Consider the following 23,939-nt stretch of genomic DNA (forward strand, 5'->3'; position numbering starts at 1 on the left):
GAATTTAGCTGACCAGCTAACAGTTTTAGGCAAATAAGTAAAAGTGAAATATAGTGATGCTTTGCCAACTTGAAGATTCCACAGTGGATTCTACACAAGAATAAGGACCTGAATCACTTACTCTAATATTGATATTTGTTCTGCTTTCGAAGACTTGTATTCGAGGCAGGGATTTCAGTCTTGGCCTCATTTTTGTTCCTGGGAGCAGTCCTAGCCAGTACCATAGGAAATGAATCCTAGAGTCAGTTATTGCTTCCATTACTGGGTGTAGCTGTATCTATCCAAGACTGTGGTCTTTTAATTATGATTCTAAAACTTAGGAGGTTCTGGATCTATTTTTTTTAAGGTTGAGACAAATTCATTGGATGACACCCTTGACCTGAACTAATGTAAAGCATACTGTGAAGGTTACGTAAGTAACATCAATTTTCATTAAGGGATCTGATGTGTGCAATATATATATTTATCTATATTCACCATACTAAGTATGAAGTTTAAAACATGCATACCAAAATGCATTTGTCCTCAGAGTAGCTTTGGACAAAGAACATGTACATTATACACACTTATTTCCCCAGTTTCCTATTAAATCTGTGAAGTTTTCATTCTGAGTTAGTTTATGAGAAAGTTGATTCTGTTAAGTAAGATACCTGTGTTTTATGTGTATCATGTTAGTGCTTTTATCTTTCAGAAATTGTGCATAAATAATCTAGTAAATGCGAACTCTATCCAGAAATATCCCAAACTAAAACCAGAACCCATTTTAAATAGATAGTATCCAGATAACCAGCTTCTAATAAGAAGGCACAAATGAATAATGTATGAATGAAAATTAGGGACTAGCCTTTCACTGGTAAATAATAATCTTGGATCCAAATTGGATTTTTATCCCTCAATCCACCACCCAGTATACTCAGCACTTCAAACGTGTTAAGGTATAATTGAAAGTTTGCTACAGGGAAATTGAGGCCAAATTTGCTTAATCTGTGGCTTAGTCTCACTTAGGTATATTCTCTTAATCTTTATATATATATATATATATATATATATATATATATATGTATATATATATATATATATATATATATATATTTTATTTTTATTTTATACATCAATCTTAGTTCCCCCTCCTTCCCTCCTTCCCTCTCTCACACCCTCTCATGCCCCCTGAACTCCCTCCCCTATCTTCCCCTCTCTTTCCATATGTAGGGTGATGCACTCCAGGAGGGGTCATCTAAATCTGTCAAGTCATTTGGAGTTGGGACTAGGAGTTCTCTCCTGTCTGTAGGTTAAGGAAGTATCTCTCCATGGGGGATGTTCCCTAAAGTCCTTTTGTGCATCAGGCGTACATCCTGGTCCCACTGTCCGGGGTCCCTTAGACTTCTCAGGCCTCTAGCTGAGACCTATATTCAGGGGGTCTGAGTCAGTTCCATGCTGGTTTCCCAGCTGTCAGTCTGGGGGCCAATTAGCTCCTCCTTGTTCAGATCAGCTGTCTGTATGTGTTTCTGCAGCCTGGTCTTGTCCTCTCTCTCTGCATCTGAATTCCAGTTCGGGTCAGTGTTTAGCTGAGGTCGTTTGCTTCTGTTTCCATCAGCTGCTAGATGAGGGCTCCATGATGGTGGATAAGTTAGACATCAATCTCCTTATCAGGGAAGGGCATTTATGGTAGCCTTTGCACTGTTGTTCAAATTGTTAGTTGGGGTCAGTCTTGTAGGTCTCTGGATATTTCTCTAGGTTCAGTTTTCTCTTCAAACCTATAATGGCTCCCTCTTTTATGGTCTCTCTGTCTCTGTCTATGTCTCTCTGTCTCTCTCTCTCCTATTGTCTATTCTCCCCTGAATCAATCTTCCTAGTCCCATGTGCTTTCCTCTCCTCCCTCTCTCTTTCTCCTAGTTCCCTCTCCACTCACTGCCACCCGATCCCCATGTACTCTGGAGAACTTGTTCCTTTCCACTTCTGTGAGGGACCTTATATGAATCTCTTATAATCCTCCTTGTATTCTAGTTTCTCTGGCAGTATGAATTATAGGCTGGGGATCCTGTGTTCTATGTCTAAAATCCATATATTAGCAAGTACATACCATGTTCCTCTTTTTGTGACAGGGTTAGCTCATTGATGATGGTTTCTTCAAGTGCCATCCACTTGCCTGCGAATTTCTAGATTCCATTGTTTTTTTTTTTTTCTGCAGAGTAGTATTCCATTGTGTAGATGTGCCACATTTTCTTAATCCATTCTCCAGTTGAGGGGCATCTAGGTTGCTTCCAGGTTCTTGCTATTACAAATAATGCTGCTATGAACATACTTGAGCACATGTCTTTGTTGCATGGATGTGGATCATTTGGGTATATGCCTAAGAGGGGGATTGTCATGTACCTTGGTAAACTGATTCCCATTTTCTCGAGGAACCACCATACTGATCTCCAAAATGGCTGTACAAGTTTGCACTCCCACCAGCATTGGAGGAGTGTTCCCTTTTCTCCACATCCTCTCCAGCATAAGGTGTCACTGGTGTTTCTAATTTTAGCCATTCTGGCAGGAGTAAGATGATATCTCAAAGTTGTTTTGATTTGCATTTCCCTAATAGCTAAAGATGTTGAGCAATTTCTTAAGTGACTTTCAGCCTTTTTGATTTCCTCTATTGAGAGTTCTCTATTCAGTTCTGTACCCCATTTTTTAATAAGGTTATTTGGTGTTTTGGTGAGTAGTGTTTTGAGTTCTTTATATATTTTGGAGATCTGCCCTCTGTCAGATGTAGGATTGGTGAAGATCTTTTCCCATTCAGTGGGCTGTCGTTTGTGTTTTTTCCTTACAGAATCTTCTAAGTTTGAGGATGTCCTATTTATTAATTGTCAATCTCAGTGTCTGTGGTACTGGAGTTATGTTCAGGAAGCTATCTCTTTTACCAATTTGTTCAAGGGTCCCTCCCACTTTCTCTTCTAAGAGGTTCAGTGTGGCTGGATTTATGTTGAGGTCTTTGATTCATTTGGACTTGAGTTTTGTGCATGGTGATATCCATTGATCTATGTGCAGTCTTCTACTCACCATTATTCAGTTGTGCCAGGACCATTTGTTGAAGATGCTTTCCTCCTTCTCCTATTGTATACTTTTAGCTGTTTTTTCAAAAATCAGGTGTTTGTAAGTATGTGGGTTTATATCAGGTTTTTCAAATCGATTCCCTTGGTCTACTTGTCTATTTTTCTGCCAATATCAGGCTGTTTTCAGGACTATACCTCTGTAGTAGATCTTGAAGTCGGGGATGGTGATGCCTCTTGAATTTCCTTTATTGTACAGGATTGTTTTTGGCTATCCTGGGGCTTTTGTTTTTCCATATAAAGTTGAATATTATCCTATCAAGGGCAGTGAAGAAATGTGCTGGGAATTTAATCTGTAGATTGCTTTTGGAAAGATTGCCATTTTTACTATGTTTATCCTACCTACTGAATAGCATGGGAGATCTTTCCACTTCTGGTATCTTCTTTAATTTCTGTCTTGAAGATGCAAAGTTCATATTAAATAGGTCTTTCACTTGTTTGGTAAGCATTACCCCAAGTTACTTTATGTTATTTGTGGCTATTGTAAAGGGTGATGTTTTCTCTGATTTCTTCCTCAGCCTCTTTTTTGTCTGAATTAAGTATGGCTAATGATTTTGTTTTTTTGGTTTTTTTTTTTTTTTTGAGTTTATCTTGTATCCTGCTAGTTTGGTGAAGATATTTATCCCTGGTAGTTTTTTTGGTTTGCTTATGTAAACTATCATATCATTTGCAAATAGAGAAAGTTTGACTTCTCCCTTTCCATTTTGTATTTCCTTTATCTCCTTTTGTTGTCTGATTGCTTTAGCTAGAACTTCAAGTACAATATTGAAGAGATATGGAGAGAGGGGACAGCCTTTTCTTGTTCCTCATTTTAGAAAACTCATCTTATGCTTATCTCCATTCACTTGACATTGGCTGTTTGTTTACTGTATATTGCTTTTATTAAGTAGGTATTTTCCTGTTATCCGTGACTTTTCCAAGACCTTTGTCATGAAAGGTTGTTGAATTTTTTGAAGGCTTTTTCACTACCTAGGGAGAGGATCATATAGCTTTTCTTTTTCAGTTTGTTTATATGGTGAATCATGTTGGTAGATTTTACTAGGTTAAACCATCCCTGCAACACACGGATGAAGCCTACTTAGTTATGGTGGATGATTTCTCTGATGTGTTCTCGGATTCGGTTTGCCAGTATTTTATTGAGTATTTTTGCATCAATGTTCATGAGGGATATTGATTTGTTGTTTTCTTTCTTAGTTTTGTGTTTGTGTGGCTTGGATACCAAGGTGATTGTGGCTTTGTAAAAAGAGTTTGGTAATGAATCTTCTGTTTTTATTGTATGGAACAATTTGAGGAGTATTGGTATTAGCTCTTCTCTGAATTTCTTGTAGAATTCTGCACTGAAGCCATCTGGTCCTGGGCTGTGATTTGTTTGGATGATATTGATGACTGCTTCTATTTCAGTAGGTTTTACAGGTCTATTTAAGTTGTTTGTTCTTGATTTAATTTTGGTAAGTGATAGTTATCCAGAAATTTGTCCATTTCCTTTGAATTTTCAAATTTTGTGGAGTACAGGCTTTCGAAGTATGACCTGAAAATTGTCTGGATTTCCTCAGTGTCCGTTGTTATGTCCACCTTTTCATTTCATATTTTGTTAATTTGCATGTTCTCTCTATGCTTTTTGGTTAGTTTGGATAAAGGTTTGTCTGTCATGTTGATTTTCTTGAAAAACCAATTCTATGTTGCATTGATTTTTTTGTATTGTTTTCCTGGTTTCTGCTTTATTGATTTCAGCCCTCAAATTGATTATCTCCTGGTGTCTATGCCTCCAAGGTGTGTTTGCTTCATTTTGGTCTAAGGCTTTCAGTTGTGCTGTTAATTCTCTAATGTGACTATCCTCCATTTTCTTCATATGGGCACTGAGTACAATGAACTTTCCTTATAGCAGTGCTTTCAAGGTGCCCCTTAAGTTCTGGTATGTTGTGTCCTCATTCTCATTGAATTGTAGGAAGTCCTTAATTTCTTTCATTATTTCTTCTTTGACCCAGGTGTGGTGCAATTGCGCATTTTTCAGTTTCCATGAGTTTGTAGAGATTTCTGCAATTTGTGCTTTTGTTGAATTCCAACTTTAAAGCATGGTGGTCTGATAAGATACAGGGGCCTACTTTAAAGCATGGTGGTCTGATAAGATACAGGGGCCTATTCTAATTTTTTTGTATCTGTTGAGTTTTGTTATGCCACCTAGTATGTGGTGGTTTTTAGAGACGGTTCCATGTGGAGCAGAGAAGAATGTATATTCTTTTGTGTTTGGATAGAATGTTCTATAGATATCTGTTAAACCCAATTGAGACATAACTTCGGTTCGTTCTTTTGTTTCTTTGTGAAGTTTCTGACTGGTGGTCCTGTCTAGTGCTTGAGAGTGGTGTGTTGAAGTCTCCCACTTTTAGTGTGTGAGGTTTTATCTGAGCTTTGAGTTTTAATAGTGTCTCTTTTATGAATATTGGTGCCTTTGTATTTGGGGCATAGATGTTCAGAATTGAGATTTTGTGTTGATGGATTTTTTCTGCAACGAATACAAAATGACCCTCTTCATCTCTTTCAATTAATTTTGGTTTGAAGTCTAGCTTGTTAGATATTAGGATAGCCATACCTGCTTGCTACTTAGGTCCTTTTTTTTTGAACATCTTTTCCCAGCCTTTTATCCTGAGGTAATGTGTGTATTTGAAGCTTAGATGTGTTTCTTATATGTAGCAGAAGGGTGGATTGTGTTTTCATATCCATTCTGTTAGCCTGTGTCTTTTTATAGGCGAGTTAAGACCATTAATGTTGAGCGAAGGTAAGGACCATTGATTGTGAATGCTTGTTTGTTTTAGATTTGTTGTTGGAAGTGGTATTGTGAATATATTTGCCCTTCTTTACCCTTGGGTTCTGTTGAAGTGGCATTATGTATTGCCTATATCTTTGTGATCATAGTTAACTTCCTTGGTTTGGGGTTTTCCTTCTAGTACTTTCTGTAAGACTGGATTTGTTCATATGTATTTTGAAAATCTGGCTTTCTTTAAATATATATTTTTTCCCTCCGTCTATAGTGTTTGAGAGTTTTGCTGGGTATAGTATCCTGGGCTGGCATCCGTAGACTCAGTACTTGTAGAACATCTATCCAGGACCTTCTGGCCTTGAGAGTTTCCATGGAGAAGTCAGGTGTAATTTTGATAGGTCTGCCTTTACATGTTACCTGGCCTTTTTCCTTTGTTGCTCTTAATATTTCTTTATTCTGTATGTTAGGTGTTTTGATAATTATGTGTTGAGGGGCCTTTTTTCTTTGGTCCAGTCTATTTGGTGTTAGGTATACTTCTTGTACTTTCGTGGGCATGTACTTCTTCAGATTTGGAAAGTTTTGCTCAATGATTTTGTTGAATATGTTTTCGGCACCTTTGAGCTGGTCTTGTTTGCCTTCCTCTATGCCTAGTTTTCTTAGGTTTGGCCTTTTCACGGTATCCCATATTTCCTGGATGTTTGTGTTATGGATTTGTTTGATTTAAGATTTTGTTTGGTCAATGAATATATTTCCTCTAGTTTATCTTCCACACCTGAGATTCTCTCTTCCATCTCTTGTATTCTGTTGGTTATGCTTGTGTCTGTAGTTCCTGATTGTTTGCCCAGTCTTTCTATTTCCAGCATTCCTTCAGTTTGTGTTTTTTTTTTTAATTGTCTCTATTTCAGTTTTCAAGTTTTGAATCCTTTTCTTCACCTGTTTGTGTTTTCTTGGCTTTCTGTGCTTTAAGAGATTTGTTCATTTCTTTCAATTTTTTGTTTGTTTTTTCTTTCATTTCTTGAAGGTATTTTTTAACATTGTCTTTGAGGGCCTCTATCATTTGCACAATGCTATTTTTTAATTCGTTCTCTTCTGCTTTATCTGCTTTTGGGGTTCATGTCTAGTTGTTGTAGAGTCCCTATATTTTGGTGGTGTCATGCTTGTCTTTCTATTTATAGGTGTTCTCCAGTATTGTCATGTTCCCATTGCTTCTTCCAGTAGATGCATGTGAGGGTCTCTCTCTCTATGGTACTCCCCAGCTGGGCTTAGGTGGGTCAAAAGTTAGATGTCTGTAGCTCTGGGTGGTCCAAATTTTCTAGGAGGTCTCCCCTCAGCCAGGTGATAGAGGTTGAAGATCAGGCTTCAGCAGATGTCTGTCTATGGGTGTCAAAGATCCAGTAGGCAGGAACTCAGGATATTCCCAAGGAGATTGGCGGATCTCTCAGAGGGGTCCAGAACTCCAGCAGAGGACAGGTGGTGGGGGTCAGAGATCAGGCAGACATGGATTCAGGGTGGTTCCGTGTTGATAGGCAGGTCTCATGTCCTCAGAACTGCTCGGGAAATTTCCCTGAAGGTGGCAGGATTGTTGGATAGGCCCTTTGTCTCAGTGCTCAACCAGAGCGGTGAGACAGTGGGCAGGGTAGGGGGAGGGCAGGCTCTAAATGGGGGTGGTTGGTTGGGTGTGTATTAGAGCACCAGGAGTGCTCTAGCTGGCGACAGGACACAGGGCAAAGTGAGATTTGGGCCAATCCAGGAAGTTTCCATGGAAGGGTGTGAGGGGCCAAATCTCAAAGTTTTGAAAGATCAATGCTACTGGAAATCTTTTGGATTTGTGAATAAGATAAAAATAACAAAAGGTACAGCAACTTTAGAAATTATTAAAGACACATGATAAAACTTCAAAGATTAAAATGATGAGTTAAAGATATTAAACTTGACCCCCAAAAGCATATACAGCATGCAGAAACATTATATATACGTCAGTTTTTGGTGCTGTGTAACTGAATACAGGGTTTTAAGAAAATATTAGGCAACCATGAAGGGTTTCTGAATATGTGACAAGAAAAAATAATTCTAAACCATAAATATGCACAGTCAGTGTGTTTTTGATACCTCAGCCAGGTGGCTCCCTAAAGAAGATCTGATTGATGACAGTACCAATAGATATGCTAAGGTGGAAGAAGGGAACATTTCCAGGGCTCTACTCCTAGACAGAGAATTATAGGCACCCAATGACTGCTGAGAAAAGGAGACTTGGACTCTTCCAGGGATGAACCCCCTAATGGGTTACTCAATAGAAAAATGTACATCCCTAAAAGCATATACATATGAGAAATTAACAAACTTGATAGGAAATGGAAGGCATGGAAGGTGTTTGGATGGGGGAGAGAGCAGGGAAGAAATGATATAATTATATTTTAAGTAAAGGGAGAAAGTGGGTGGTGGCTAGGTGTCAGGAGGCAGAATGCCAGTGGACTGCCAGCTGAGTCAACCACTGTTTGAGTGCCAGGCGAGGGGAGGGTTGCTTTAAATGCTTCCTAACTCTTCAGCTGCTAAGGCAAACTATATCACAAAATAGCACTTCTCAGTTCTAAGAAGTCATTTTTCAAGACTACAATAAGACATTAGAAAAAAATACATACCATAGCACCCTTATATGAGTTTGAGCACACTAGATACATGGGGGAGGGCCTAGACCCTACCCCAAATGATGTGACAGACTTTGATAATCCCCTCATGGAAGGCCTCACCCTTCCTGGGTATCACAAGGGGATGGGACAGGTGGGTCGGTGGGGGCCCTGGGAGGATAGGAGGGAGAGGGAACTGGGATTGATACGTAAAATATGATTGTTTCTAATTTAAATAAAATTTAGAAAAAAAATTATCTTCATGGACTTTGGAAACTACTTCATAGAAAAGGAACCTTCTGTGGACTGAGAAAAATTCAGAGACCTTCAGAAGTTCAGGTCAATCCAATGAAAAGATATAGACCAGAAACTTGCAGAATAATTTATCTTCTGTGTTGAAAAAACTGGTGGTGGTGAAAGTCAATAGTGTTTTGGGACCTGGCATTGAGTTACAAAGGCCCTAAAAGTCTGGTTGATGGAAAAAAAAATGAGAATACATTTTTGGATCTATCTGTTCAGCAAGTAGGACATTTGAATGGAGGCTTGGATGTCATTCAATTAGAAATTGAAGTTGGAGCTGTAATTAAAAGTTTGGAGAATTCTTTGGGTATTAATGGTTCAGGACGTTACTATCTACATGACAAGACCACATTGGCCCTCTGGGTTGTGATGTCAAACTTAAATTGCCTAAGAAAATTTGAAAGAATTCCACATATGCTGAAATTGGACTGCCTCACAGTTTGAGGAGCTGTGACATTTGAAAAAAATGCTTCATTAAAGGAAACAGTGATCATTACTGCAAATCATGGAGGCATAGTTGACATCTACCTGGAGCAGTGTTGGAGACCAAGGTTACATCTGGAAGTCTTCGTATCTGGACTACTGAAATAAAACTTTGCCAGGTACCTTTTGATAATTGTGAACTAAAGGGTTTTTTTTTTTATACTGATAAGTCCTATAAGATTCTGAAACAGGCTGCACGCTATTATCCTGTACTCTGCAGTGTTGATTTTTATACAATGTGCGTTTAGTAATAGGAAAGCATAGATGGAGCAATATGTTCCTTCTTTAATGCAGATTCTAAAATTTAGTTCATCTTAAAGTACAATATTATCTAATTTTATAGCTGGGTCATTTGTGTCAGAAGATCTGTAATAGAAGCTCTAATGATGGTCATTTTGAATTGCCAGTGATTTCAAAAATCATGTGCTAAAACAATGAAAAAAAGAAGATAAATTTTACCGAATTTATTCCCCAAACATTTTATCTAATTCCAATAGTTGATAAATAATAAATAAGGAACAACTATAAACCAATATACCTCATGGATGTAATTTAAACATGATATTAAAAAAATTAATACTACAACATATTAAAAAAATTAAACCAAGAACAAATGGGAATGAAAGATTAGGTAATTCATGGTAAGATTGGATGTTTCAAGGTTGGATAGAAATCACAAACACAAAATTAATAAAGAATCTTTACTCCATGTAACAAAGCTTGGTACTCTTTAAGATATGATGACATCCATGCCATTTTTCTACAACTCTTGCTTGCTTGACAATTTAGAACATACACAATATGGGTACCTCCATGGTCTGTAGTCTTTGACCATTTTGGAAAACCCTAGATATTTAAATATGGAACTGTATACTTCAAAACAACCCCAACTAAAAGGAGAATCCACAAAGGAAGTGAGAGAATCAATTGATATAAAAATTTAGCACAGCAAAATGTAGCATGATTGGATACCATGGTGGTTAGAAGGCCATTTATAGGTTTAAAAGCATATATTAGGAAATTAGTCAATACAACACACCATAGTTGTAAGATGATGGAAAAACTCACATAATTATTAGAAGCAAAAGTAAACAAACCCAAATAATCATTTATGGTTGAAATCATTAACAACAGAACATTTACTAAGATATATATCTAACATAGTACTTAAGGACAAGATGAAGTTTTTTTTTTCCCCCAGTAGGTAAGGAAAAGAATGGATGCAAAGCAAGAGTATTTAGTAATTCTTGTCCTCTTTATGTAATATTGTTTTGGAGGTTCTAGACAGTCCAATGGGGTAAGAAAAATACAAGAATGAAAGGAAGAACAAAAAATGCTTATTTATAGACAGCGTACTTTTTATGTAGAAATCTAACTATATAATCACAAAACTGTTGCAAGTAATGAGGTCAGAAAGACGAATGACTTGTATGTCATTATAAAAATATCACTTGTGGCCATGTAGGGTGGAAGCTATCTATTACTAGCAGAAGGATGACAAGTTTCGGTCTAGCTTAGGTAGGTGCCTGTTTGAAAAAAAGTGAATCAGTCATTTCAGCATGCTGGCACAAGCAATCAAAATTGAAATTAACAAAACAATTTTATTCATTACAGCATAAAAAGGTTGGAGATTTAGCTTAGTGGTAGAGCACCTGTCTAGCAGGCACAAAGGCCTGGGGTTGGCCCTCAGCTCTGAAAAAAAAATTACAAAAAAAAAAAAAAAAAAAAAAAAGATCAATAGTGGCAGCATTGCAGCATCAAGAAATATCTGTTAGGAATATATTAACAGCATTAGAACAAGATCTGTACATTGTAGAATTCAAAACTATGCAAAAAAAGTTAAAAAGAACATTAAAGGGAGAGAAGACCATTCTATTCTATGTCGATATGTATTGTTACTGTAACAGTCCTCTCAAAATTAATCTATAGATTCCTCTCTAAATCCTAGTACAGATGTTTACATCATTATTATTCATAATGCACAAAAATTATAAACATCCCAAATGTTTATCAAGGAATGGCTAAACAATATATAGTCTTTCCTGACCATATCATTTATCTGTGAGAAGAGAACAATTAACAATACATGTTGTAACTTGGATGAGCCTTTACAAAGACTACTTATTGTTTGATTCATTTGTAACTTGGATGAGCCTTTACACAGACTACTTATTGTATGATTCATTTATATAGTCTTCAGAACAGGTAAATTCATCAATACAGAAAGATTAGCCAGTGCCTTGCTCGGAGCTTCCTGAGGCCTGGGGACTGCACACAGGGGAACCTGTCCTGGTAGATCAGCCCATCCATCCAGAGTTTTTCAGCGTCCTAGACCCATCTCCACTCTTGGAAGGACATAAGCATAGGACTGTTTCCAACCCTCCTCCAGTTTCTGGCTTGTAGCCTCCTGAGGACAGGGAACTGTCCACAGGGGAACCTGTCCCAAAGGACCAGCCCATCCATAGTCTGTCAACACCCTAGTCCCACCTCCACCCACTGGAAGAAGTGAGCCATTAGAATATTGGGCCTGATTGTACCCACTGGAAGAGAACTGTGGTCCCCTCCCTACCCACCAGGAGAGGGAGAGACACAGACACTGAGGAAATCCAGAGACTCTTCAGATCATACTTTGAAAACCTGTACTCCACAAAATTTGAAAATTTAAAGGAATTGAACAAATTTCTGGATAGTTATCACTTACAAAAATTAAATCAAGAAGAGATATGCAATTTAAATAGACTATAACTCCCACTGAAATAAAAGCTGTCAGCAAAAAAAAAAAAAAAAAAATAGCCCAGAGCCAGAAGGTTTCAGTGTAGAACTCAACCAGAAATTCAAAGAACAACTAATACCAATATTCCTCAAAGTGTTTCACATAATAGAAGCAGAAGGATCATTAGCAAACTCTTTTGATGAGGCTACAAATACCTTGGTATCCAAACCACATGAAGACACAACTAAAAGAGAGCGGTACAGACCAATATCCTTCATGAACATTGATGCAAAAATACTCAATAAAATACTGTCAAATCGAATTCAAGAACACATCAGATAAATTATCCACCATGATCAAGTAGGCTTCGTCCAAGATTTGCAGGGATGGTTCAAAATACAAAAATCTATCAATGTAATTCACCAAATAAACTGAAAAATAAAACCACAATATTATCTCACTAGATGATGTAAAACCCTTTCATGACTAAGGTCTTGGAAAGATCATGGATAACAGGAACATACTTAAATATAATAAAAGCAGTTTACAGCAAACTAACAGCTAACATCAAACTAAATAGAGAGAAACAATGCAATTTCTCTAAAATCAGAAACAAGAAAAGGCTGTCCACTTTCTCCTTATCTCATCAACATTGTACATGAAGTTCTAGCTAGAGCAATAAGAAAACAAAAGGAGATCAAGGGGATATAAATTGGAAAGGAAGAATTAAAACATTCACTAATTGCAGATGGTATGATAGTTTATATAAGTGACCTGAAAAACTTTACCACGGAACTCCTACAGCTGAAAAATACCTTCAACAAAGTGGTAGGATACAAGATTAACTCAAACAAAAAGGTCAGTACCCCTACTATATACAGATGATAAAGGGGCTGAGAAAGAAATCAGAGAAACATCACCCTTTGTAATAGCCACAAACAACATAAAATATCTTGGGGTAATGCTTACCAAACAAGTGAAAGACCTGCATAATAAGAACTTTGAGTCTCTAAAGAAAGAAATTAAAGAAGATACCATAAAGTGGAAAGATCTACCATGCTCTTGGATAGGTAGGATCAACATAGTAAAAATGACAATTTTGCCAAAAGCAATCTACAGATTCAATTCAATCCCCATCAAAATCCCAGCACACTTCTTCACAGACCTTGAAAGGACAATACTCAACTTTATATGTAAAACCAAAAGACCCAGGATAGCCAAAAAACCCTGTAAAACAAAGGATCATCCAGAGGCATCATCAACCCTGACTTCAAGCTCTATTATAGAGCTATAGTTCTGAAAACAGCTTGATATTGGACCAAAAATAGACAGGCAGACCAATGGAATCGAATTAAAAACCCTGATATTAACCCACACACCTACGAACACCTGAGTTTTGCAAAGAAGCTAAAATTATACAGTGGGAGGAGGAAAGCATCTTCAACAAATGGTGCTGGCATAACTGGATACTGGCATGTAGGAAACTGCATATAGATCTATATCTATTGCAATGCACAAAACTTAAGTCCAGATTGAAGAAAGACCTCAACATAAATCCAGGCAAACTGATCCTCTTAGAAGAGAAAGTGGGAGGTACCCTTGAATGAATTGGTACAGGAGACTGCTTCCTCAACAAAACACTAGTAGCACAGACACTGAGATTGACAATTAATAAATGGGACCCCCTGAGATTGAGATGCTTCTATAAGGCAAAGGACACAGTCAACAAGACAAAATGACAGCCCACAGAAAAACATATATTCACCAGTCTTACATCCGACAGAATGCTGATCTCTAAAATACACAAAAAAACTGAAGAAGCTAGTTACCAAAGCACCAAATAATTCAGTTAAAAATGGAGTACAGAACTAAATAGAGATTTCTCAATAGAGAATCTAAAATGACTGAAAGACACTTAAGAAAGTGCTCAACATCCTTAGTCATCAGAGAAATGCAAATCAAAACAACTCTGAGATACCATCTTACTCCTGTCAGAATGGCTAAAATCAAAAACACCAAAGACAGTTTATACTGGAGAGGGGACATTTCTCTGCTGCTGGTGGGAATGCAAACTCATATAGCCACTTTGGAGATCAGTATGGCTGTTCCTCAGGAAAATGTGAATGAGTCTACTACAAGATCCAGCAATTCCACTCTTAGGCATATATCCAGAAAATGAACATTCACAGCACAAGGACATTTGTTCAACTATGTTCATAGCGGCATTATTTGTAATAGCCAGAACCTGGAAGCAACCTACATGCCCCTGAAGAATGGGTAAAGAAAATGTTGCCCGTTTATACAATGGAGTAGTACTCAGCACATAAAAACAATGGAATTTTGAAATACACAAATGTATGGAACTAGAAGAAACCATTCTGAGTGAGGTAACTCAGTCACTCATATATGGATTTTAGACATAGAACAAAGGATTATCAGTCTGCAAGACACACCTCCAGAGAAGCTAGGAAACAAGGAGGACCCTAAGAGGAACATACAAGGTGCCCAGAAGAAGAGGAAAGTGACAAGATCTCCTGAGCAAATTGGGAGCATGGTGGGAGGGGAGAGAGAGTTAGGAGAAAGAGAAGGGGAGAAGAGGATGGGAGAGCAGGGAAAAAATAGAGTAGAGCAAGCAAAGAATACCATAACAGAGGGAGCCATTGTAAGTATAATGTTAAATCTGGCACTAGGGAAATGTCCAGGGATCTACAAGAATGACCCCAACTATCAATTGAAGTAATAGTGGAGAGGCTACCTTGTATGCCCTTCTCTGATAATGAGATTGATGACTACCTTATATCCCGTCCTAGAGCTTTAATACATTAGCTGATGGAAGCAGAAGCAGATACTCACAGCTAAATGCTGAGGCTAACTCCTGGAATCTAGTTAAAGAAAGGGAGGTGTGCTGAGCAAAGGGGTCAAGACCAGGCTGGAGAAACTCACAGAAACAGCTGTGGGAGCTCATGGACTCCAGTCTCATGTCTGGGAAATCAGCATAGGACTGTCCCAGACCCCATGAATGTGGGTGTCAGTTAGTAGGATTGGGCAATCTATGGGGCCTCTACTAATGGATCAGTATTTATCCCTAGTATAGGAATGGAATTTGGGAGCCTATTCCACACAGAGGGATACTCTCTCAGCTTAGACACATGGGGGAGGGAGGGCCTAGGCCCTGCTCCAAATGATATGACAGACTTTGAAGACTCCCCATGGAAGGTCTCACCCTCCCTGGGGAGCAGAAAGGGGATGGGAGTGGGGGGCAGGGAAGGATGGGAGGGTGAGGGAACTGGGATTGACATTCAAATTAAGCATGTTTAAAATTTAAATAAAAAAAACAGGAGAGAGAAAAAGATAAAAAAGGAAAGAGAAAAAGAAAGCATATTATTTGCTGCATAAATCTTGGGCAAAGATTAGGGAAATTAATAGTAACTGTGAATAGCCAGAGGTGCTTTCTTGTGGTAAAGGAAACATTTTAATGTAGAGGTATAGAAAAACATCATGCTGTTGCAATATTTGAATAGATATTAATTTACTAAATATTTAAAATAGATGAACTTGGGGCTGGAGAGTTGGCTTCTAGGAACTGACCATGTGCTGGCTTTTTTCAATGGACTCCAGTTTGGTTCCTAGTGGGTGGTACATAGATATCTCTTACACAGGTCTTTAAACAATAAAATAAAATGGGTGAATTTTAATGTGAAAATTATATCTCAATGAAGTTATAAGGTTTTGATTCAGTTTCTAGACACATGGGCAAAATCAAGGACGTTCACAATTTAGAATGCCCAGATCTATTGCTAAATATCTCATTTTCATTTTCTATGAGTTTGCTCTTGATAACTTAACTTAGATTGTCCCCAAACCCTCACCCAGAATGGCAACTGAAATAATCTTGAAACTGGCTCTGAATGACTTCCTATCTTTGCATCATTAAAACCTGCCTCAACTGAACTGCAACAACAGCTGAACCTCCATTGTAATGTGCAAGTCATAAGGCATGCAAATCGTTAAGGCTGGGCAGCAGTGTCTGTTCAGTGTCATCTATGGATTTTACTTTCACAGTCTTTAGTACATGAAGCTGGCAATCTGGGGAGCTGTATGTGATAAAACTCAATCTCTATTGCCCCTCTAGAATGTTTATTCCTTTCCATCACCTGACAGCCCATGCAATCTATACTTTAATTTTATTCTGTCTCAGTGCTATCTGCAATACAATAATTTTTAATGTAGTCTAACTCTTCAGCATAGTTGAAATTTGTGTACATGGCAGAAGGCTGGGGAGAAGCTATTTTTTAAGCATAGACAAATAACAGAACATCACATCTGCAGCCCTTCACCAGGAGAACACGTTTGCTTTTATTCTTTAGGAGTTTGACATTAGCTCCAGGGAGAACAGTTGAAAAATTTACATTGGAATGAACCAAACCAGTACAGGAGGTAGGGGTGGAGGAAGTTGGGCTGAAGGGGAAATGCTCTCCTCCAAGGATAAAATGGGTACTTCCTGCAGCTAGCAGCAGGCATTGCAGGTGCAGGAGACCCAGAGGGGATGCCATGTCTTTCTGTTGCCAGTGCAGAAGTGTGGAGTAGCACAGGTACTGCTGTTTTCTAGTAAAATTGCCTTGTAGTAAACAGGAGATTTGTTTGTAGGAAGAAAAATATTGGCCTGAGAAAAATCAGCACATACTGTAAATGTGAAAATCAAGGGACCTTTATAGGCTGTTTTATGTTTTGATGGGATAGTACTGTCTAGTACTGTCTAGTCACATGTTGCATTGTAGATTAAAATTAATTAAAACAAAAGAAAATGAAAATTTTACTCCCCCTGTCATATTAGTCACATTTCAAATCCTCAGTGAGCCACACGAACTTAGTAGCTACCATTGTGAACAGTGTCGACAGAAAACTTGGTTTTCATGAATAGTGCAGGCAGCTAACTTGTATTATCTCCACATGCTCTTTCACTCTTCTGCACAGTACTCTTTCCTCTCAGGCACTCAAAAATGTTTGTTTGTTTGCTTGGTTGGTTGGTTTTTGACTCTTTATCTTATAACCAAGGGAGCCATGTTGATCTTTAAAATATGCATTTTACATGCATTTGGGATTACATTTGTGTCAAAATTGTTATTAGACTGTAGGTCCTAGGGCTTCCCTAGACTGTATTATCAGGACCCAGTATTTGTCAAACCTGGCTGTATGAGGAGTTTTTAAAATTCCCAATGTCCAGTCAACAAACTCACCAGTTTATTCAGGATCTTGGTGGTTTAGGACAGGCATCAGGGTTTTTTAAAATTTATTTTTAGTGGCTTTAGAAAAGACTTTACTTTTACTTTAGAATCATCTTAGCTATATAGAAAAAATTGAAAAGCTAGTAGAGAGTTCATATACATTCCAACTTCAGCTTACCCTTATTATTACATCTGACATTTTGTGACACCTTATTGCAGTTAGTAAGTGAAAGCTACCAGACTTACCCCAGATTTTTCACTATGTTTACCTATTATGATTTTCTCCCAGCATAACTATGTTTACCCAGCATGTCTCTTCTGGCTTCTCTTGGATGAGATAGTTTCTAAGTTTCCTTCTTTTTGCTGAGCTTGAGAGTTTTGAAGAGTGATAGATATTTTAAGTTATGGCTTTTCTGTTCTTTCCTCTTGATTAGAGGTTGTGGGTTGGGATGCATGCTGTAAAGGTTGCATCACATCATTCCAAGGAACATACACTCACCATGTCTCAGTTCTATCCATAAAACAAGGAGGTTTTTTTTTTGTTTTTTGTTTTTTTTTTTTTTTAGCTTTTTTAACCATGAGTCACTGTACTTCTTTCCTTTCATGCTGATGCTTTGGAGAAAGTCACTGTTTAAAAGACAAATAGTGAGAATTGATCTTTATTTCCTTGAAGGGGAAACAGCTACACAAATTACTTGAATTTCCTGTGTGAGGGACTTGTCTCTTCTCTCATAAATTTATTAAATAATTTGTTTTATAAGTATGTACTCATTGAAATTTATTTTATATGTTGAGATATTTTCATAATAAAGTATTTATTGTGTCACTACAGTTCTATATTTCTGGGTATTGCAAATCATTTCAGCTTATCCTTTTGTAATACCTCATCAATGTAATATTGAGAGTTTGAACTCTCCCTTATGTTGTGGTGCTATAAATGATCATATCTAGACTAATTTTGCCAAAGATCCCTAGATTTCTCAATTGGAGAATGACATTTAAGTCCAAGATCTATATAATGTGTTGTTACTTGAGTATCATTGTTTCCAGATTAGATATCTTATCTGGCAGAAAAAAAAAAGAAATGTGACTATATAACTTCTTTTCTATACACAAACATATTTTTAATGTATTGAGCTGAACATGAGTTCTTACTGATGTTTCCAATTCTCCATTACCATGCAACTCCTGTTGGTCATCTCCATTGTTATCCTCATATCAACAATAGGTAACCTGGTTCCTCTCACACATCTCCATATATCTGTTTACTTCTACAGTATATGCATAATGCTATTAGAGTTGTTAATCCATGTCCCTGTGGCAAATATATGCAACAACTAGAGTATAGAGCTTGTACACTATTGTCTTTGGTCTTACCATCTAAACTCTAAATACTCCTTTCTGAAGTTACTTATGTCAGCAACTCTCCCTTGATCCCTTTCGGCAAGCCTATTTCACAAGTTTGTAGTACAGTCTATTTTCACATGAATTTCATTCAAATATACTTGAACTCATAAATTATTTTTTAAGCTTGAACAAGACATTTTTGTAAACTTCTATGGGTTTTGAAAACAAATAGCATTAGGTGCCCATCATTACAGCATTTTTTAAAAATAGTTTTGTTTTTCTAAAAGATCCCCTATATTTACCATCTAACTTCTTTTCTCATCCTAAATCGTTGAAAACCATTATTTTTTCCATCTCTAGTGTTTTCCCTTTTCCAGAATGCTGAATAGACATATTTATTCAATAGATAACCTCTTCAGTTGGACTTCATTCTCTAAGAAAATATATTTAATATTCACACATCTTTACATGTTTTCACAGCTCATTCATGATTACTTTACTTACTGAAGGATATGCCAGTTGTTTTCTGGTTTAGGTGATAGTGAATAAAGCTGCTGTAAACATTTGTACACTGTCTTTTGTCTGGGTATACAATTTCAGATCAGTTGGATGAGTACCCAGGAGCTTGATTACTATATTCCATGGAAAAAAATGTGAATGGCATTGTAAGAAACTACCAAGCTTCAAAGATGTTGTAATATCTTGCATTTCAACAACCAATGAAAGTTTTTTTCTTTGAGAGAGAATCTAACTATATAGCTCAGACTGGTATAGTGATGCATTGTTTGTAATCTAATAAATAAAGCTTACCTGAAGATCAGAAAAACAAAGCAGACAGCCACTAGCTCTTACCTCTACTTCAGACCAAAATGGGCAATCCTGTCTCTACAAATTCTCAGACTGCAATCTCTCAGACTGCACGGAGTTCCTGAATTATATTCCCTTTAGTGCTGGGATTAAAAGTGGTCTGTTTCTCTTTTAGACTGATTCACTCTTCTGTAGCCCAGTGTGTCCTTGAACTCACAGAGATCCATTTGCCTCTGTCTCCCAGTGGTGGAATGGTCATCACTGCCTGGTCTATATTGCTACCTAGTAGCTTACGTGTGTGGCTAACTAATGGTTTAACTCTGCATTCTGATCTTCAGGCAAGCTTTATTTGTTAGATTACAAACAAAATATCACTATAGCCTGGTCTTATACTTATGATTATTTTTCTGCCTCAGCCTCTTGTGTGCTTGGATTCTAGCTGTGTTCCATTATTAATAGCTTGAATGGCAGTTCTTGTTAGTAGTAAATTGTCAGTATTTAGATTTTACTCATTCTGATGCTTGTGCTTTTGGTATATAATTTGAATAAAATTTGCATTTTTACATTTTATTATATACTTGGATAAATTCTGTTAAATTTATGTGTATACCCGTGTAACCATAACCATAATTTCATTACTTCTATCCTTTAACACCATAGGTTGGATATTTTTTCTTAAAGTTTTATAAAAATGGAAATAATAACATGTTTTCTTTTTGTGTTTTTAACATGCAGCTAACATTTTGGCAAATAATTCATATTGTTGTCCGGGTCAATAAGCATTTATTTAAAAACTTTATTTCCTTCAGTGGCATTGTTATTAACATATACTAATTGTATAAAGTGAAGGGTTTCATTATGACATTTTTATCCATGCATGTAATGAACTTCATTCGCACTTACATCGTCTTACCCTTTCTTATCTTCCTGCTGCTTCTCCTTCCCCCCTTTATTATTCCATATTCCTACGAGTCTTTCTTTTTATTTTCGTGTTTGTCTTTGCCTGCTAGATTACAAATGTGAGAAAACATGCCGTGTTTTTGTTTAAGTGAACTGGTATGATCATGTAACACACTGATGTCCAATTTCATTCATTTTACTTCAAATGAAATAGTTTCATTCTGTGTCTAAAATAGCAGCATTGTGTGTATATCACATTTTCTATTTTTAAATGTCTTTTAAAATATTTGCTTTTATTTTATGCATATGAATGTTTGCCTACATCTATGTCTTTTTACCACATGCATGTCTAGTATTCACAGAGGCCATAAGAGGATTTAAGGTCCCATAGAATTAGATGTTTGTGGGTCTAAAGCCATGTCCAGGTCCTCTGAAAGAACAACAAGTGATCTTAACCATGAGCTATCTCTCCAGTCACAATCACATTTTTCTTTATCTTTTCATTCAGTAATGAACACTTGGATGATTGATTGTATTATTTAATTATTTTTAATTGTAAGTTGACATTGATATTTTGGGTAATTTTTCAGAAGTAGTATGGTTGGATCAAATAGAAATTCTATTCTCAATTTCTGATAACCTCCATACTGACTTTTGTAGAGTTGAAATGCTTTACATCTCCACCTTCAAATGAATATGGATTCTCTTTCCCTTTATTTTCACCAGCAATGATACTTGTTTTTTATGATAACCACTCTGACTATGATGAGATGGACTCTTAATGTACTTTAATATACGTTTTCCTGGTGGCTAAGGATATCAAACATTTTCACATATTTATTAGCTACTTGTATTGTATTTGAAAGTTATCTATTAAGTTGCATTATTGTGGATACTTTCTTCATTTCATCTAATTTTTTTCTGAGTTTTAAAATATATTCTAGCTGGGTGGTGGTGGTGCATGCCCAGTACTTGGGAGGCAGAGGCTGTTTTATTCTTATTAATAATTTTACTTGTTCTTGGCAATTGCATACATGTATGTCTTCTTTCTCCAATGAAGAAACCCTTTTACTTTTCAACAAGTTCCTCTTCCTACTTTCATATCTTTCTTTAAAAAAATGTGACTAACAAGTTTAATTTGGGGTTACTACAGGCTTACTAGTGAAAGAACATGAACATTAGTGAAGAGTTATTAAATAGAACATGGAAAATTTACCAGTGGCTACACAAGGAAATTACTTCCTCTCCCCTATGAACAATTAATTTCCAATTATACATCTGGGAGGGGTGTGGCATTATGAGTTCCACCTTAACTTATGATAACCTTAGGATTTCTATTACTGTGAATAGACACCATAACCACAGCAACTCCTTTAAAGGAAAAACATTTAATTTGGGTAGCATACATTTTCAGAGGTTAAGTCCATTATTATTGGGGTATAATATGATATCATTCTGGCAGACATGGTGTTGAAGAAATAGCTGATGGTCCTGCATCTTGACAGGCAGGCAACAAAAAGTAGTCTGAGATACTGAGTGTGGCTTGAGCATATATGAGACCTGAAAGCCTACCTCCAAAATGACACACTTCCTCTAAGAAGACCACACCTATTCCAAAAAGCCACACCTCCTAGTAGTGCCACTCCCTTTGGAGGGAATTTTCTTTCAAACCACTGCTATGGTATTCTATGAGCTTTGGAGAGGGTGATATAGATGTGCCGTTTATGACTGAGCTCTCTATGGTCGCTTAGTTTTGACATTTTGACTAGCTTTGAGTCTCTGTAACTACTTACTCTTACTAACCATTGCAAAAAAAATGGAGAAAAAAATGGTTCTCTGACAAGTGCTGAGAGCAGCATTAATCTGTAGGTATAATCTCATAAGCATGTAGAAGGTAGTTTAGTAACATGTTCATCTAGCAAAGAAATAGTGAAGTGGTAAGTCCTCCATAGGGCCTTTGATCTCTCCAGCCTTGAGCTTTTGATTAGGTTTATAGTACAAAACATTTTCTCCTGTGGACCAAGTCTCATCAGAAGAGTTGGTTTCCCCAGTAATAGCCATGCCACTCATGTTCTATTTCCTTGAATATTAGTATTGTGTAGCACACAGGGTTTACTGCTAGTTAAGACTATTGATGTATTTTCTCCTTTACCAGCCCAGATATCACTTTCTAGGACAATTAAGGCTATCTATGCAGCAATGGGTAAGTTTACAGTTTTTATCATATAGTTCTGGTGAACACTTAAATGTAATCATATCCTATAGTATTTTAAGGGCCTCTGGGGTGTGGGGTTCTTCCCTATTAGTGATGGGGGAGAACCCTATATTTGTCAAGAAGATTTTTGTTTAATAACAGCATGTGGGAACATCATTTTATACCTATAAAGTGTACTTCTGCTTATTCAAGTTATTTTTATTTTAGCTATATGTTTAAATTAGCTTACAAAGTAGTGGTCTTCCATGTAGCTTTTTCATATTTCCTTAGTTGGGACCATATAAATCATTAATCAAGAAAATGCCCCACAGGCTTACTTACATGGTAATATGGTGGGGCCATGTTCTAAATTAAGGTTCCCTCTTCCCAAATTATTATAATCTGTGTCAAGTTGATATTCAAACTAACCAGTATAATATTAATGTCTTTTCTTCTGGATGTAATGTCTTTTAAGATATTTTTCCTCCTAGTTTCTGTGTTTTATGAACTTTGGTTATACTACATAGTGGTATATTTTTATTGGTTACTGTATTTTGGGTATGCTGATAGTTCAGATTATAGATGTATTGTTTTCAATAAATTTTGAAAAATTAGGAATAATTTCATCTATTTATTGTCTGTTTTTAGTATATATATTCTTCTTTAGCCATTACCTATATAACTTGTTCTCCTTCATTTTTGTGACAATACATGTGTATGAAAGCTTGACCTTCTGAGGTTAGATTATGTGGGATATTGTCATTCTTTATAGAGTGTTGGGCTTTATCCTATTCTGAGGAAAGTTGGAGCCCTGTTTTCAAATATTCTTTCTTGGTTGTATTGTTTTCATTATAATGTAATATTATCCTTTGGGTCATTACCAGAGAGTTTTATAATTGTCTTTGAGTCAGGAGCCTTTGTGACTATTTTTCTGTCTGTTGAATGTGCTTTACTAAGTAACACTGAATTGTTAAGCAATTTCAGATGTATTTGTTGTTAGTCACTTCCCCATCTGCCCACATTCTTCTTTTTCTGCTATTTACATGTCTATGTATTTGATGATAGATGCCTGCCTAGTAATGTTAAGATTAAATTGATAATATCTACAGACAATGGGTGTAGGTGGAGTTTCTATTCTACCTGGTCCCATAACCGTTTCGCTCCAAATAAACACAGAGACTTATGTTATTTATAAACTGTTTGGCAGTTAGCTTAGACTTCTTACTGGCTAGGTCTCCCTTAATTATTAACCAATTTCTATTAATCTAAGTATTTCCATGTGGTCTTATCTTACTGGAGAAGGCTCAATCATGTTACTCCTTCAGAAACTACATGGCCTCTCTTGAGGCTGCTATATGCCTTCTTTTCCTCAGACTTCTTGTCTGGTAGCCCACCTATACTTCCTGCCTGACTATTGCCCAATCAGTGTTTATTCATCAACCGATAAGAGAAACATATATGCTGAAGAACATCCCCCATCAAGTGGAAAACTTAGAAAG

The 23,939-nt window shown here is 36.8% G+C and overlaps 1 pseudogene; it reads left to right on the forward strand.

Moving 5' to 3' along the window:
• Nucleotides 1–23,939, forward strand: part of LOC127217654 (fidgetin-like protein 1) — a 69,868-nt pseudogene that overhangs the window by 44,545 nt on the left and 1,384 nt on the right.

The sequence above is a fragment of the Phodopus roborovskii genome, unplaced genomic scaffold (assembly GCF_943737965.1).
Source record: "Phodopus roborovskii unplaced genomic scaffold, PHOROB, whole genome shotgun sequence".
NCBI classification, from domain to species: domain Eukaryota; kingdom Metazoa; phylum Chordata; class Mammalia; order Rodentia; family Cricetidae; genus Phodopus; species Phodopus roborovskii.